The following is a 17,404-nucleotide window of genomic DNA, read 5'->3' as shown; positions in this document are numbered from 1 at the left end:
TGCACCATTACACACAAAAATAGTTGCCTGAATATTTAAGTTTGTTATTTTCTGTATAGTCTGTACTGCATGTGTATACGTACACATACTTGGCCAAAAAGCTGATTCTGATTATTACCCTACTGCTCCTCCTATGAAAAACCTATGAAAAGTTAAAAAAAGAGAGCTTAAATAGTAAGAAACTCCTTTTTTCTCTCTGTGTCTCGCCATGTGCAGAGCTGCACTAACGCATCGCTGCTGTTCTGTCTGAGCTGCCACACAACTAGCAATTAGCTTTATAGTAAGTCGATATCAAGTGCAACATTAAGTTGAAATAATAACCAGCACCTCAGCATACACACACATAACCCACCGAGTCCAGCAACTTTTCTGGCACAACCCTGCCACATGAGTATCTAAAGCAATCCATACATGTTTAAGTAGCAGAGCATAGGTTCTTTATTAATTACTCTGGCCAAGCAGCTATTTGATTCTTTAAACTTTCACTTACTATGCACTTACTATAATGTTACGTACAATCATGTGACTAAGAAGTTTTTGTCTTCCCAAACTCTTTGTGCCCAACAAAGAACTCCTAACTTCTCAGGCTGCTGCATTATCAAATTTCAATGCTGTGTTAAACAGGAAATTAGAAAAATATGTGTCATGGCTTCTAATCACAGTCATCACGGCAGTAAAAAAGAAGAAACAAATGTATCTAAAGCCAATTTTAACAAACTGTCACACATGTTTACTTTAAAAGACGATGAAGGTCAAAAGCAAGTACCACAGATACACTGTTAGCTTTCCCGCAAGTGATGATATTACATGTGTGTAAAAAGGGCTTAATCTTAATCATATTGCACCACACATTCTTAAACTTTCAACACAAAATGGACAAGCTACAAGGCTGCTTTACTCAGTTAACACAAAAGTCTGTTTACTGTACATTTTATGCGATTTCCTGATGGCAGCGATGTACAGTTGGTGCCAGAGAACAGCATGATGACCTGTGGTGTTTTAACAGAGCTGGCAGGACTGGGCAAAGGAAGCGTAAGATGAACTTGGATTTCGGCCAACTGTCTGAGGAGGGATGAAGAGAATGAATGAAGAGCTGAGTGGAGAAGTGGCTGCAATCATTCTGTGAAAGTCCCTCTACGAGTGGACAAACATCAGTCAAAGGCAGAGATTAGAGTAATGAAAGAGAGAATGCAGAAAAAGGGGAAAATGAAACCGTGTAAGATGACAGTGATGAACAGTGGCAGAGTGAGACACAGAGGGCTTTAGCATTCAGACAGAACACTCTTTAAACTTTGAGTTTAAAGAGTGTCAACATTTGTCCCAGTTACTTGAAGAGATAGCAGATGGCAGAATAGATCCAGCACCTTCTCCTGTTAGCAGCCGTGACAGCGAGGCTAGTATTGTTTTCCTAGTGAGTCTCTGTGCGTCTCATCTTGAAAAAATATGGACACTGTTAATGCGGTTGGCTGCCTTAGTGAAATGAAATAGTGGTTTAAACTTAATTCAGGAGTCATTTTATTTTTATTTGCTTACAGTATGTTTTCTCACCTATTTACCTGCACACTCGTTTCATTAAATCAGATATACTTGATTTGCATGGGGTGTTCCACACAGGTAAGTGCCAAGGCTCGTTGGATTGATATTAAGGTTAAGATCATAAATTTAGATGAGATGTGGTGGTTATTTCCATCCGTCTATCTTCTTAACTGCTTATCGAATTCAGGGTCATGAGGACGCTGGAACCTTCCCCAGTTTTTATTGGGCAAAAGGCTGGGGACACTCTGGACAGGTCACCAGGGGGGTTATTTCCATTATGATGTGTTTCACTAATAGTTTCAGCAGGCAGGAGACCAACACTGAGCACTGAAAATGAATCTCTCTGTATATTTGTTCACCTGTTAGGTATTCAGTTTTCAGTTTAGGGATTCTGATGTTAGTTTAGCTGATTCTTTTTTCATTTGAAAATATAAACGGGTTGGCGATCTGACGTATCTCGCACCACGCTACAGTTCATTGTTGGAAGCTTAATGATTGTCACTAGACTTCGCAAACCTGTGCACCTCTTTTTATTTTCAATATGTTCAAATGAAAAATGTGAGGACAGGGCTGCTTCGCAGTAAGTTCTTATTCTCTATGGGAGAAGCACAGCTTTCATTCTGTGTCTGCTCTGTTCAACAGTAGAGTGACAGAGAAGCAAAGACAGTGAACAACAATGTCTTTTTTTGTTTCTCACAATCTCTCTTCTTGATTATCATACATGTTAATGTAGCGAAGAAACAGAGCAAAACCACTGCAGGAGATATTCCCCTTTCAATATGTAGTGCTTATTGCTTTCAAAGCTCCAAATCCCCAAAATAATGGCAGGCTGTTCAAGCCCTACTGATCATATTTTAGTGCAATCTAGCAGGTGTTTGTGTGTCGATCATTTGTGCCAATGTGTCTTAGTAATGCACAGTCACACAGGTCTAAAGAGTGGTCTGCGATTAACTGGTAAGTAGTGGCTGCTAGGAGACGATGTATATTCCCCAACAGGGGTTTGCAAGTGATACTGGCAGTTGCTGGAAGTCGATGTGAAATCAGTTGCTAAAACCCATTTGCACAGGCCTACAGGTCAGTCGGTGATCATAACACCCCCTGGTGATCCCTTGGTCACTTCAGGAAACGTGTGTTCCGCAACTGTTTAGTAAGTGTTTTTTGGAGGTTGATGGCAGTCGCTTGTCTGAACTAGTGTACCGAAATAGGTACACAGTAGGGCTGGGACGACGCGGCGACGTAATCGATTACGTCGACACGTAAAATACGTCGACGTAAAAAAATGTGCATCGATGCGTCGTCACTTCCAAAACAGACACGGCGGCAGCGAGTAGCAGCAACATTAGTGAGGCAGCTGCAGTCGACTTAAATCACTCCACCCGAACACGCAGTTCTACAGTATGGGGATATTTTAACAGAAAAGGAAGTGATTCAGTCGTTTGCCGGCTTTGTAAGGTGGAAATGGCTACGACGGCTATGCACCAGCACCTCAAATGACGGCATCCAGGAGCAGCTTCTGCAAAGGACAAACCCTATACAAGTCAAATAATGGGGAAATAATCAATAATCGAATCAAATCAAAATAGAATCGGATTGAAAAATTCATCGTTAGATTCATTGATGCATCGAAAAATTAATTGCTAGATTCATCGATTAGGAAAATAATCGTTTTGCCCAGCCCTAGTACACAGTAGGGATGGGTATCGTTTAGGTTTTATCCGATACCAGTACCAAACGGTACTTTTGAAACGGTGCCGGTGCTTAAACGGTGCTCGAACCGGTGCTTAAAGAATGTAAATCACAAAATTGGTCTAAAAGCCTCTCATGTTCAGCTGTTTTTTTGTAAAAAGATAACAATGTTAGCCTTTTCTGCAGCTATAGGGGATTTATGGCATCACTCTTGGCTGGAAGCAGTGCTTAAACAATGGAAAAAAACAAACTTTGTCCAAAAACCTCTCATGTTTAGCTGTTTTCCACTTTTTCTTTGGTCATTTTAGCCTTTTTGGCCAGGGTGAAGGGAGTATCTGCCATCAAACAAGAAGACAGCCGCATGTAACTACGACTGTGTTTGCTAGTTCACCTTACATGCATTAATTTAATAACGTGGTTAGCCTACTCAATGTAAATTACACACGAACAACATTAAGCTACTCGCCCAGAGAAGAACGGCTGCTGCTGCCATCATCATCCGTCATCATTTCTGCTACACTGGCAGGGCTAGGGGCCAGGACTCTCCTCTTCGGGTTTTTGGGCTTTTAACAAAACGCTATGCGTCGCCAGGTGTTTCATCAGATTCGAGCTGTTACCTCCTTTGCACAGTATCACCTTAAAGCACTTGTTACAGGCTGCTGAGTTTGCATCTTTTGCTGTGAAGTACAGCCAGACTTTGACCGCTTCGCTTTGGGCATTTTTAATCTGTAGCTCTGCTCTAAAAGAATGTATGTACCTGGGCCCGCCTACTACGCTCGCAAAGGTAAAATGATTGGCTGGAATCCAAAGTGTATGACATCTCAGGAAAAAAAAAAGCACCGAAAGAAAGCACCGAAATGTGCGCTGCTTTTCGGTCTGGTTACTACCGTTTATGTCAGGACGATACCGGTACCCATCCCTAGTACACAGTGCTGCATAGTCGCCCATAGTTTACATTGCAGATGTTGATCTGACAGCAAATGCCAGAGGACTACTTGCTAAGTGCAATCAAACTCTGGAAAAAAAAAGGAACAGGAAGGGTGACCACCTTTCGAAATGTGTTGGTTGCAGCAGTAAGGCACAACTTCTACCTCGAATGTCTTTGTTTCTGGTTTAGGTTGCACTTCTTCAAGTTTCACTAAACCTCAGAGAGTACAATGATGAGTGTTTGCAGACAAGTCTGCATCTTTCATGCAAATGATGGGCTACCACAGCAATCTCCTTGCAACCAAAGCAATCACAAGGAGGTTTTTGGTCCAGCATCAGTTTTGTGACTGATTTCACCAAGTATCAGCCAGAAGCCTCTAGCAACTGATTGCGGAATACACATTTTCCTCTAGTGACCAGTGGTTTCCAAATGTTCTCTAGCTGGTCTCTAGGCCTGTGTAATACCCACCACTATAATAACTTCAATGACCTTCAATGAACACTGATTCCACATGTTTCTAAAACTATTGGCCTCCCTAATATCATGATTATATTTAAGTATGCAATAATGGCTATCACTCAGGACAAGTGACTAGCCTTATCAGAGAAAAATTTACACTGGTGATACCTTGAAATTGTGATTTCACACAATATAATAAAATGTCTGTATCTGGAGGACGAAATGTCAAAGAAATGTTCACTATTATAAGCACAGACCAAGAGATTTTCCTAAACAACAAACCTGCCCAGCTTTTTTATGAAGAGATAAAATTTGTAATACTGGTCTGTGCATGTTGCAAGAGTAATGTCTCTGTTGATACTTCTCATCTTCTCCCTCTTTACTTCAATTTCTGTTTCTTAAAATAAGCCCTATGTAAAGCCATAAAATATCTGATAAAGAGGAAAGTGGCAGTGACCTGTAGGGTTTTATGTTTATTGTGTCTACCAGTGTTTCCATTGTTCCCAGTCTACACAGCTGGAAAAAACGATGGTATTTGACCTTACTTCTCTGTGCTTACATAATCCCTGTCCCGAAGGGAGAAAACTGCCAGATCCTTCTTACACATACACACACACACACACACACACACACACAACACACCAGACCCAAAGCCAAAAATTCACAACATAACTGCCACTAGGCTTTCATGCTTTTCTTCCAGCTTTAACCCCCCACCCCCATATACACACCCTTCCCCTCTAACACACTACCATGACGAGTTTCTAAACTTCTAAGCACACAGGCACCAACAAAAGTTTGAGCAATCCTACTTAAAAACATAAAGCAGCCAGGAAACACACATACATACACATAGCAATTTCTTTACTGTAAGTACGCACACAAACCAACACCAAACACCACACACGTATGCATATGCCAATTCAAATACGCACACATAGTATTTATGCACACACACACAGACTCAAAGACAGAGCCAGGAGTAGATGTTTGGACACAGACGTCAGAGTGGAAAGCTGATCACAGCTGTACTGTAGCCATGAACACTGAGGATCAGTGTCCTGAAATAACCGGCAATTCTTTTATATGACCCCAAAAATTTATATGCATGCAGACGCACATTCATTCACACACAGGAAAAAAATAAATTAGAACTCAGTATTCCTGTAGCCCCTACAGGAATATTCTATTCTATTCTATTATAGATCTTATATATTCATGGTTTTCTGAGTCTGACACCATATTCAGAATATTTTAACAGCTGTGCTATTACACTTTGTCACTTATTAAGGATTCAACGCTGATTTTAGCATAAACTTTAATACTTCATGTGTAAACGAAACAGAGTTCACTTTATTTTGCACTGGTGTTTTTGTCTCCATACATTAACTTTTTAAAGACTGGTGAGTTCACAACTGTGGAAAAGTCTACCTGAAATATTTCAGAAAGTACATTGAGTAAAAAATGGCACTGTTTATAATTTTCTCTTTATTTAATTACCAAAGTGTGACAATAATTTCCTTACTTTCCTTACTCAGATATCACCTACTCACAGTGGCTTTTTTCAGCGGTTTTCACTCTAATCCTTATACCTGACCATTTTCAGAAAATTTATTCTTTTTCTGCTGCACCACTTAACACTAACCTATGAATCATTGAAGCATAAAAAGGCACCTAGGTCAAAGGATGAACCTGCACCTAACAGACAACTTATCAAAGAATCAATTAACTGTTTAGGCACTTTGTTACTAGCAGCCTGTTGTAAAAACACATCATTTACTCTGACTTCTTTAAGTTAATCTATGAAAAATGCCAAATATAAAACAGTTTGACAGGCATAAAATTCTATTTTTCCACCAACAAGGTGATTCCCAAAGAGCCATTAGATGAAAACGAGTCGTTTCTCATCATGGTGTGTGGTGTAAACTAGACAAGTAGAGGACAAACCAGTGGGAAGCCAATAAAAATATCTCAGCAGTACTTGAAAGTCCTGACCTTAAAAATAGGGGCGGAAAATCCAACAAAATCCTGACACTGGCCCTGAGAGACGCATCTGGTGGTTCAGTTGATCAATCTGCTGTTTGCGAACGACTCATCACAAATGATCTCAGTGGAATGGTGATTGTCAAGACTGCCTTCTTGACAGTCACCATTCAACAGGGAGAAAAGTGTTCCAAAATACACATGAAAAGATGAAATTTTTGGTCACTGTCAATATATGTTGAGGAAGTGAGGAGAGAGGTACAACAGTGAGTTTCTACAGCCATCTGTGCAAACCCTCTGCCACGCTTTAGGGCTGCGTTTCAGCCAGTGGTGTTTGGGATCTTGTCAAAATTGATGGAATTATGAACGGAGAAATGCATCATGGCAGTTTGACCCACCATGCAATACCATCTGGAAAGCATCTGATTAACAACAGCTTCGATTTTCAGCATGACATTGATCCTAAACACTGGCACTGCACTAAAAGCATACCTGGAAAAAATAAAACACACACAGTGGAACACAATCAGTCATGGATCGGTCTCCCTATGGCCTGGCCATCAACATTATTGAAGCAGTGTGGGAAGCGAACAAAATGTAGCCATCATCCAAAGAAGAGCTTTAAATGTCCTTCAACAAATCTGGAGAACCTGAAGACTACTTAAAGAAATGACAAGCATTGCAGAGCAAAGGTGATCATACCAAATATTGACTTTCAAGCTCATTAAAATTGTACAAACTCTGTTTTTGTCATACATACTGTATTTCCATGTATATTTGAACTTGTTAAAATAAATTCCTGCGCCTGTTTCCCATTTAACATTTTAATTCAATCAAAAGAATGTGTTTATGCACAGTGGGCACTTTGCCCCAGCGCCTTTCTTTCGCTCCCCTGCAGTACCAACAGTGAGCGACACTGGCAAAGTCTATTTATAAATGTAGTCCATTCATTAATATCGCCCAAAAAATGATCGTTTTATTCAGTTACGTCTGTCTGGTGAGCCAGAAATTATACTGATGTCAGGAAAAAACAAAACTAGGGTTGACATCAGCAACACTGTGTAACGTTGGACCCAAGAAACATAAGCCGGAGCGAATTTGACGACAGCAGCACTTTTATTTAACACTGTGGTTTACTGGGACACAGACACTCCAGCTCTCTCTCTGCTGTCACGTCCGCCCTCTTCCTCCGACTGTCACTGCCAACATATAAAGAGACACAATCACTGTCAGATCCCAGCACACCTGTTCACCCCGCCCCTGCGCCGCCCTGGGAGCTTACTGCGTCACCCCTCCTCTGCAGCTGGCCAGAGACCACACCCACGCCACACACTGATTCATGAATTTAAAAAAAAAAAAAAAAAAACACATTTAAAGCTGTTTTTTTTTCTGCCTAATCTCACAAACAGAAAAAGTAAAGTTTATAGTAAAAATCTGGAAATTGATTACACATTAAACTAGGAACATCAACAGCTCCTGAGAATATTTTTAAAGAAAGGAAGGAATTATTTCCACACAACTGGTGATGAACTGAAGTCAAGAGCTGTGAAAATGAACAGCAGGTCGATAAAAAGGAAGACCTGTATTCACTGCCATGTTTCCAAATTCAAATGTGTCTGCATGTATGTGTGTATGTGTGTGCGCTCTGATGTGTCTTCTCTACTCCAGCCAAGACTCTGTTTCCTGCCAAATCTAAAGTGGGTGGTGGGTGCATTTCAACATCTCTCCATTACAGAGAAAGATGAGGAGAAGGAGGAGGGGTGGCAGAGGAGGATGGAGGAGGCATTTTTGCAATAAGACAGGAAGGAACTGAAACATATTTACACTTAGGCATACAAGCGCAAGTGCTCACGCACACACGCACCCATGCAGCGTCTGACACCTGAAGAAACCACTGCGTGTTTCCACGATTCTCTTCCCCCAAGAGAACCGTTCTACTTCTTCAAGCACATCAGTAGTGGAACCTTATCTGATATTACAACAGACATACACACATTACATAGCAGGCTGTTAAAGGAGTCAGCACCAAAGGAAAACGTGCTACAAGTCACAAACTGTTACTTGGAGCACTTTTCCGACATTGCAAAAGAGTACAAATTAAACAGTTACAGTCCAAGAGAGCAGCAGGGCTGGTTTTGAATAGTGCCAGTTTCACAAGTCAGAAGTCATGTTATGAGACGCCAGTACAGAATCTGTGCATTTCCCACCAGGAGGAAACACTAGATTCTAAATAGTCGGCTAATTAGGAAACCGTCACAATAAACAAAGCACGCAAAATTGCTTTTCATGAAGCTGCAGTTGCCCACGGAAACAAAACTTTTAACACATCACACTCACTCAAAACCTAACACTGTTTTTTTTTCTTTAAGATCATCAACTCCAAAGTCTTGCAGCATATGGACAATGAATAAAGGCAAATTTCTTCACTTATTCAACCCCTAAACATACCTTGAGATAAGCACTAATTTGGGGATTAGATACCAGGATGGTTTTCAGTACCTCACTGTACTAGTAGTCATTATAACAGTATAGGGAATTTTGGGGCACAATGACACTTTCAGCCAAAAAATAAGTATATAAAAATTCCTTAACTCTGTCATCTGTCATGTTTTGCTAATCGCTACCTTACCTGCTGTTCACATTCTGCTGAAGGGGCACAATTTGTATGTTCCCTTTTTTTCTTTTTTTTAAATTTACTTAAGATGTGCATGTATATTCAAGAGAGTGACAGAGTGGGGGCTTCAATTGTGTCTAATAACTTTAAATGAAGAAAAAGCATGTGTAATTCAGCAAAAATGCAGGGGCTATATAAGTTTTTTTTTATGTTATTTAAAAAAACAGCATGCATGTATAATTTTTACAATTATTAAACTAAAATTAAATTAAGGTTAATAATTTAGGTTCTCTAAAGCACATTTTCTATTCATTATTCCTGTGTTTTAATGCAACCATTAGCTGTTGTAATATGTAAAACCTCACAGATGAAGACAGTAGCTTACACAATTCCTTTCACTGGGACCAGACTTTGACAGCAATGCAATGATTTAATGAAAGAAAAAAACTCCAAGAAAATTGATTGTGGTTGAACCGTAGGAGAAAAAACTGACTGAGATATTTCTGCGAGGTGTTCTGTAATGACAAATTAGAAAGATCCAGAGTTACGCAACATTGTTTTCACTTTCCTTGAAAAATGTTCACAGGGAAACTTTAATCTGATTTTGTTTTTAATAATTACAGTTTTAAAAAAATCTGTCTAAAATGTAATGTCCTAGAATAGATTTAAATGTTAATTGGATCTAGATAATAAGGTGTCAATCTTCCATCTAAAATATAATGGCTTGACTAGTGGCCAGTGACTTCTCACCCTTATCTCCATAGTAACAAAAGGAGCAGTAGTGAGGGGGTTAACCCTTAACCCAATGTGTGTGTGTGTGTGTGCGTGCGTGTGTGTGTGTGTGTGTGTGTAACTGGCTACACTCGTGGGAATAGCAGTCAAGCTCCAAAGCTTGTTTAGGCCTTAACACCCGTTATACATCAACCCCCAAAACTAAACACATCTCCCAGGCTGGAAGCTGCCCTCTTCTGTCACACAGCTTCTATCCATTGGAACATTATTTGATCCACCTTTCTCCATATAGTTAGATGATGGTAGGGTGCAATATGATATAGAATTTCACAGATTTAGCACAATATAGACACTATATAATAAAGTTGTACAAAACAGGAATTGGTACTGCAAAATATATTATTATAGGCAAAGCTGTCTCCCACCAGTAAGCAAGAACAATAAAACCACTGACAGGGGGAAAAGGGTAACATTGATCACCTTGTTACAATACCATATCCTGCAGGGAAACCTTGGCTTCTGGCATTCATGAGGATGTTTCTTTGACACATACCACCCACCTAAACATTTTTGCAGACAAAGAACACCCTCACTTGGATTAAGGTCATAACCAGCTCAGCGAACACAGCATGAATCCAAGGTGTTGATCTGGCCCCCAGTCTCCCCAGGTCCCAATCTGATTGAACATCCACTGGATTTCAACCACAGGGGTTCTCACCTTGCAACCCACGGGACCATAAGATTCAGTAATGTGCCAAAATGAGATATCAACGGGAATCTAAAGATGCCACCCCACTGTGTCCGTTCTTTGAGTGGTCAGAACTGTTTGTCAGTATAAGGAAGGCCCACGCAAAACGTGGCACTTGATTCTAAAACTCTGGGTGTTTTATATTTCCAAAGAAACATGACACCGAAACATATCTAGCCATACAAGGATCAACATTTTTTTAAATCACCAGAAGAAATAAAAATGACATTTTTAGAGAACGCGTATATTTAAAGTTAGGTTTCTGTTCTTTGTCTAGTGCAGAAATAAATACATTTCCCATGAATCTACTGAAAATGTGAATGAGTAGTTTTGGTTCTGCCCCATATTTTAAAGGAGAGCAAAAAATAAACACTGGTCCACTTTAGGCGGACGAGAATAAAATTGTGGAGGAAACAATACCACAGCACATTCTGGCAAGGAAACGGTTTAAACTACAAGATTCTGGACACACTCTGTGGGCTGCTTAATTGCAAACCATTCAAAATCCCATTGTGCTCAACTGATAAACACAAAAATAAGCATGGGACCATATGCATACTGCAGCTACCACACATTTGTGCAAGCACACCACAAAACAGCATAATTCCATAGATGCCAGAGGAGAACCAGAGTGTTAAATGCACTTCTTGCATGCGTGTGGGGGATGGGGACCTTATTTTGCGACTTTATTTGAATTAATTTGATTCTTCTTACTTCAGAAAAAGTGAGCAGAAGATGAAAAGCAATGAGCAGAGAGTCACAGAGGGATATGATGTGTTTGTGCGAGTATGTGCTAACAATCTGAGCTGAAAAGGTCGCGCGCGCTCACAGACATAAACATATACGAGTACAGAAAAAGAGAGTGTCTAGAGCGATACTATAATACTCACTAAGATGATTTGTGTGCATCTGTTTGGCTGTGTGCGTGTACATCGCTGTGTAGCGTGTGTGCCAGGCCTTCGTTCAGTATTCATGAAGTTGGGGGGATAATGGGGAGGTAATGACGAGGAGCTCGTTGTTTGCTGCAGAGATCGGCAGTTTGCAACACTAACGAGTGAATAAATGTGCATGCACATGTGTGCATGAGAACATGTGCGTTTGTATATGCAGCTGGGGAGAAGGAAATGTGGTGATTGTGCAAATGAGTGAGCAGATTCGAAGTTTGTAAGTTTTAAGTGAGTTTTAAGACTTGTTTGGAAATTGTTTTTCTAATTAAAAAACTGCGTTCCAGAGTTAAAGTTAGAAAAACCGTTTACATTAAGAAAACACCTTTGTGTGTGTGTGTGTGTGTGTGTGTGTGTGTGTGTGTGTGTGTGTGTGTGTGTGTGTGTGTGTGTGTGTGTGTGTGTGTGTGTGTGTGTGTGTGCTTGTGTGTGCACGCATTGTGTTTCTTTGTGTGTCTCTACTGTGCTATCATACAAAGGACACAGGTTCAAAGGATCATTACAGGGACTGGTAAAAGACTATTTCCTTTTGGAACCCCACCTAATCCCTGGGAATGACAGGGCAAAGCAATATCTGACTCTGGAGATGAAAGGAGGCGCCGTCATTACTGCAGTGCACTGTCATGGTAACCCCAGGTGTCACCATAGCAACCCCAGGTAAATACAGGTAAGGAAGAAGATCAAGGGCTGGGATCTTCGTGACACATTGCTTTGATGAAAATTGGACAGCTACAGATGGGTGACAAATTAAAGGAAAGACGTGAACCTTTTGACCCCTAGAGGCAGGAGATCTCGTGGTCTGTTGTGCCTCTGAGAGCATTTTGCTAGCATCATTCGGATCCACTCGTCCCCTCAAAGGGAATGGTTACCGCAAGTAATTAAAAAGTTGCTGTGAGTGATCCTTTAGATGCAACTTTTCTATCTTGCAGCTGTGGTCTCTTCCAAGAAGGCAAGACTGATAGGTTAGACAATGTTCACGATCACCTAATGAAGGAACCCTCCTTTATACTCTTAGAGACTTTGACAGTCCATGGCAAATCACAGTGAAACTATTCTGGGGTAGCCCAACAAATTACTTTCAGTGTGACGATATGCAGCAGTTTGCTTGAACAGATATTTGATAGATCAGTTTAGCTCTGAATTTTGACTGTTGATGCTCAGGTACATCATAATCATCTGTAAATGACCAGAATATAATTCCGAAGAATATTCTTGATTCGTGATCACATCAAAATGATTGAGAACTTCAAATGTTTTATACTGTGCATAGCGGTCCAAAATTAATCTCTTCTAAGACAAAATCTATCACTGACAGATGGATGAGCAGACGAACTGAATACCAAACAGGAGTCTGGGTAAGTCACTGAAGTACAAAAGAGAGCCCAAATAATCCATAAGCCCCTAACTCTCAAAAAACAATCCACTCTAAAAGGACATATTCCTGCCAAGGCCAACCTGCCAGAAGAAAGCCACTAAAAATTCATGAATCTGTGAGAGTCATCCTTCAGTGTCATCATCAGGTCCTGATGATAGCATTCTAATGCTTCAGAGTGCAGACGTCTTATTTGCCTCTCTTCAGACTTAGCAAGTGAAGACATTTCTGATCAAACCAATGCAAAAGGCTCTGTATCAAATAGGTTTCTGTAATGACATTGAGCACATTCAAAAATAAGATTTGATTCACTCTGTGCCATGAGAAAAACGTGACCATAAATATGCCGGCATTTTTTTCCCCATTTTCCCAAGAAATTGGTTTTAGTTTTACACCTAAAACTTGATAAATGATTTTTTTTCTGTATAACAAACTTTACACAGAATGGCCCCAGTGGGTTCAAACCAGGAACACTCTTGCTATGATGTGGCAGGGCTAATCAGTGTACAACCTTTGTACATCCTTTGGGCTATATACAACTGGACTGAAATTTAACGTACATACAGTGACACATTTTCTGGAAATCTAGCTAAAACACATGCTAAATAGGACTAAAACAAGAGAATTGAAAATTGAGAACAACGCTGTAGTCAGTATGAGAACTGATAATAAAAGACAGGTGCCATAATTGAGTCTGGGTATTATTGTGCTTTAATAAGACTTAACATAATTTAGTTGATTGACAGAGATCCACTCTCTTCCGCTTATCCAATTCAAAGTCTCAGGGGAGGGGCTGGAACCGATCCTGGCTGCCATAGGGCAAAAGGCGGAGCACACCCTGAATAGGTCACCAGTCTGTTGCACAGCACAGAGAGACCAACAACCACTAACACGTATGGGCAATTTAGAATCACCAGTTAATCTAACCCCACTAACCACATGTCTTTGAACTGCGGGACAAAGCCAGAGCACCTGGAGAGAACCCATGCAGACACAAGGAGAAACATACACATAGAGAAAGGTGGATTTTGTTGTGAGGGAACAACAACACCATGCTGCCAAGATTGAAAGAGACTAAATATACTAAAATTGATTTACTATAGAAATCTCGTGCCATTCAAAGCAAAACAAAAAAAGAAAAACAATGAGCAAACAAATGCAACAGCTGATGTTCATCACAACGACTGAGGGACTACTTAAGATGTATTAAAAATGCAAATAGGCTCCAAATTTCTCCTTTCAAGTTAAGAGCAACACAGCACTTAAATGTTTGACCCCCAAAAAACTGATTTAGCAGAGGAAATAACGCTGTAAAGGTTTGAATATCCCTGTAAAAACAATGTGAAGCAGCTATTTTTTGACACTGTTATAGATGGGGATTGTAATCTCTCTTTCTGAACAATATTTAAAACCTCAGTTTTAAATATTGATTGGCAAAATAGACTTTATCGGTCTCGATAGACTTTAACTGGTCAAAGCATGAAGTCGGCAACAGAGGCTCAAGGAGCACAAAGAGCGGGGGAATTGCAGATCTCACTGCTGACTCAGCATGCCTGCCTCTTCTTCCTTTTCCATAGCAACACATTCATTCTAATCTACAACCCCAAATACATGATGTAGAGTGCTCTGTTTCACCTGTTTGACTCCCTCTGTGACCATGTGTGTTTGTGAGGTAGTGCTGCACAAGTGTGCCACTCACAGAGAGAATTAAATCCTTTTGCGAGACCCCTGCTGTTTATATGTTGAGGTGTGTGCATCCAAATGCACACACACACACACCACTGTTAGAGGAGATTAATTCACACTTTCATCACCAAGCCTTGGTCCCAGGAGAGCCTGGATGAGACTTGGGCAAAGTGACTGCAGTGGGATTGCGGGGGGGCGTTAATGGGTTATAGGTGTGTGCACGTGTACTAGCGGGTGACTGTTTGTGTGTTGACCAATAAAAGCTTGGTCCACAGTGGAGTCCTCTCCCATGGGGCCCTAAAACAAGCACAGACTGGCCACAATTAAGTAGTAAGCGTCCACTGTGCATGTATGTGGCTGCTTCGGACAACAGCTTCTGAAATCCACGTTAGTACAGCTGAAGTGATCTGCTGATTACTTGATTAGTCAATAAATCATGTACATTTACAAGTAAATGGTAACTGGACTGGTTCTTATATGGTTCTTATTTCTACTCACAGCGCTTTATACAACATCCCTCATTCACCCATTCACACCTATTCATATAAGCACTTTTTCTAGTGCTTTCTAGCTTGCATTCACACACATTCACACTCCAATGAACACATCAGAGAACAACTTGGAGTTCAGCATCTAGACCCAGGATACTTCGGCATGCAGGCAGGAGCAGCCAGGGATCGAATTCAATTAAATTCCAAAATCTGTTTTATTCATATAGTGCATAATCACAACAACAATAATAGCTTCAAGGGGTTGTAAGGTAAAGACCCTACAATAATAGAGAGAAACCCCCCACAGTCAAGCTACCCTCTTTGAGCAAGCACTAGGCGACAATGAGAAGGAAAAAATCCCTTTAAATAGGAAGAAACCTCGGGCAGAACCAGGCTCAGGGAGGGGCAGCCACCTGCCGCAACCGGTTGGGGATGAAGCAGGTGGTGGATTGGCAGTGGATTGAACCAGCATAGCTCAGGAGGTAAAGTCACCTCCTGCGCTACAGCAACCCTAAATATTAGAAATACAGCAAATATAAAATATTTTCTGGATACCATTATTTACGGTGCAAACTGCAAATCAAGATGTCACTTTGTGCTCCAGAGCAATTGTCCAAAAACTTTTTTAAAACTAACAGTTCAATATCCTTTCTACACTTTCTGTATTAATATTATGAGAGCTTATATCACCACATGTTGCTTTTGCTGTTCCAAGCTCCAAAATTGCCTGTAGGCCCCTTAAAGTTTAACAAGCAAAGTTAAATAAGTGCTGGCAGAAATGTCACTGAGGGTCTGGATTTCTGTTCACCACCTCAAGCGCTCCACATCTTCAAACAATGCCTGGCTAATGTGAGAAAACTCAAGCACTGAATATGGTGTGAGACCTGACAGGAATGTTTTTAAGTTGCTTGAACATTCTTTGCATCTTTCCTACTCAGGTCCTCACTAAATTCATGACGGAAACTCTTGTGTACTCCAGCTCTAAGAAATCTCATTGTTCTTATCAGAAAACACGCACACACACACACACACACACACACACACACACACACACACAATATGTCCACAATAAATTTTGTAACATGTCACAAATTATTTTTCAAAGATCCTTCTGACACCTTACCACAGTTATGGTTTTTAGACAGTCTTTTCCATTAGCTGTTGAATTTTCTGATTTCACTGTCAGTATGCGTTTACAACTGAAATTCGAGTCTTGAAAAACATCTTAAAGCACTTTAGCTATTTATACAAAAATTTAAATTGTTTAATTGCAGGATGTTTAACCACACAATTCTGGTACTTCTGAATTCAGTAAAGCAAAAACAACAAAAACAAACAAAAAGAAAAACCCTGAGCATTTCTATCAAACCGCAAACCATAAGCTTTTCCAGATTTTAGACCCCAGGTGAAAATTCCAGCAAAATGTCAATATTTTTGCAGCTCAGTGCAGATTGTCTCACATTTTACTGCCTCACTGACATATTCTTTAACAAGTTACAGCCATAAGACAATGCGCTGGCTGCACTGAAGTAAACAAAGCTCTCAGATCTACTCCCATTGAGTGTGAGTAATAAAACCTCAGAGTGCTGCAGCCTGTGGGCGGCTGGACATTACCAGAAGTATGGCAACTGTAACACTGACCAGTGACCCCATCCTCTTCCATCTGTCTTCACCTGTGCCTCCCTTCTTGCTTTGCAAACTCAGTTCAGTTTAATTAGGTAACACAAGAGAGATTATAAATGAGTCACTACACATCTCTGTCTTTGTAACAGTATGGGAAAACCACAGCAATGCATTTCTCCTTTTCCATTCAGTTACATATTATGAACATTGGAAAGAAATGTTCTCATTCTCTCGATCAATGTATTCCATGACTTGGAGTCTTATTCCAAGTTTTTTTTCCTCCTTTCATTCAACTCATGACCAGAAGTATGACCCATGCATGGACTCACAGTTTATATAATCAGGATATAATTGGAATGTTTGCATCTAACTACACAGCACCTGAATATCTGAGCAGGCGGATGATGAGCACGCTGATCTACAGTTCCAGTAATTAAAAGCGTGAGAAAGAACGCCCGTACTTTTCTCAGTACGGTACAGAGTGCCGTGCAAACAACCTTAAAGTTGTGCGTTACGTATTGCAGAATGAAAACCAACTAACTTTTTACAAAATTGCGTATTTTCGAAAGTGTTGGATGTTAGGTGTCGTCATCCACATCGTG

General features: G+C 40.4%; 1 protein-coding gene across 3 annotated transcripts in view; it reads right to left on the bottom strand.

Moving 5' to 3' along the window:
• LOC146370467 (E3 ubiquitin-protein ligase SH3RF3-like) overlaps positions 1–17,404 on the bottom strand; it is a 111,773-nt gene that overhangs the window by 93,168 nt on the left and 1,201 nt on the right. The window lies entirely within an intron of this gene.

Source organism: Perissodus microlepis, chromosome 16 (assembly GCF_051167445.1).
Source record: "Perissodus microlepis isolate ML-2025 ecotype Zambia chromosome 16, ASM5116744v1, whole genome shotgun sequence".
In the NCBI taxonomy this organism is placed as follows: Eukaryota; Metazoa; Chordata; class Actinopteri; order Cichliformes; family Cichlidae; genus Perissodus; species Perissodus microlepis.
Note: the sequence above shows the minus strand (reverse complement) of the source record. Positions and strands in the feature narration are given on the sequence as shown.